The sequence below is a fragment of the Fragaria vesca genome, linkage group LG2 (assembly GCF_000184155.1).
Source record: "Fragaria vesca subsp. vesca linkage group LG2, FraVesHawaii_1.0, whole genome shotgun sequence".
Classification (NCBI taxonomy): Eukaryota; Viridiplantae; Streptophyta; class Magnoliopsida; order Rosales; family Rosaceae; genus Fragaria; species Fragaria vesca.
Genome location: NC_020492.1, coordinates 3,996,736 through 3,998,092, shown reverse-complemented (window position 1 = coordinate 3,998,092; position 1,357 = coordinate 3,996,736). Strand labels below are relative to the sequence as shown.

Sequence of the window (1,357 nt, the reverse complement as noted above, 5' to 3'; positions counted from 1 at the left end):
TTTTTTTTTTTTGAGGTGTAACTCATATTTCAACTATGAAATAGATTTTTCATAATTAGAATATGAAAGAAATTGAAAAAGAACAACTCAACAATAAACTGAAATTTATTCTTTATTACAAGGTACTCCAAACTGTAACATTACAAAGATAGACTAAAGTCTACGTCTTATTCTAAGGAAAGCAACACCACACATATTTCACATGTAAATAAAAGATCCTTGTAAGAAACCAACTTCAAACTACTTATTCCTCACCTGCAAAATATTTAAAGGGGTGAGCATAATAAGCCCAATAGGAGGCAAAAACCTCTTCAAACAAGTGAACATGAACTGACACGTCCCACCCCGAATTTCACCCTGAAACCCAGAGTAAGTCGTGCGGGGACCACCTCCAAGGAAAATTTACTGAAAAGATTAAGAAAATCTCCCTTGCAGATGGACAACCCTAACTCGAAAATTTCAAATTACACTCTTAATTTATCACTTCTGAACATCGCATAAAATACAAAAATTCTAAAGTATTCAGAGCTACTAAACACAAGCGGAAGCAAGAAAACACAAGTAGGTTGAACAGGTAACCTACTGATGAAAATTGGCCGAAAAGCGGGTGACTATGCCTCGTCTCCTACTAGATCCAACCCGAACTCTGCAGACTGGGCAATTTAAAACGAAGGGCCCAGGGGAAAACATTTAATAACGTTAGAGTGAGTGGACAAAAATAAATTAATAATTAAAATATTTATGTTTCCCCAAATTAATTTCTAAGGAAAAATCGAATGCATGCCGCAAGCGATAAAACCTTTATCCCATAAAATATCGAGCCTCTCAGACTCTATAATATATGTATGTATTTACACTCGTCCATACTCCCTATATAAATTCATGGGTCTATATAGGGCTACTACGCTCGCGTCCAACGCTCACGTCACGCCTTAATGCGGTGCTACACTACGCCATCAAGGTGGACAGACGGGTGTATAAATATGTGTACATACCCCCTATATGAATTAAACACTCAAATAGGGCTACTACGCTTACGTCCAACGCTCACGTCACACCATAATGCGGCTATATGCTACGCCATTAAGGTGGACAGACACATATGGCTAGCTAGCATTTTTTATACATACTCTCTCATATATACATATTTATATTCACCGAAAATCCCATTTTCGGTAACTCTCTCTCAGAGAAATAAAAGCGTCAAAATTAATTGACGGCAAAATACTCCACGACATTAATTATTCAATCGTGACTTAGCATGCATTTATTTAAAACAAAGTCCACTCACGAATTAGGCCTAAGCCTGATGTCAATCTGGGGTCTCGTCTGCTCGAGCCTCTTNACGTCCTGTTCC

General features: G+C 37.6%; 1 pseudogene across 1 annotated transcript in view; it reads right to left on the bottom strand.

Annotated features, from left to right (window-relative positions):
- The window catches only part of LOC101315020, an 18,999-nt pseudogene that overhangs the window by 3,692 nt on the left and 13,950 nt on the right, over positions 1 to 1,357 (bottom strand). The gene's annotated exons all lie outside the window — the stretch shown is intronic.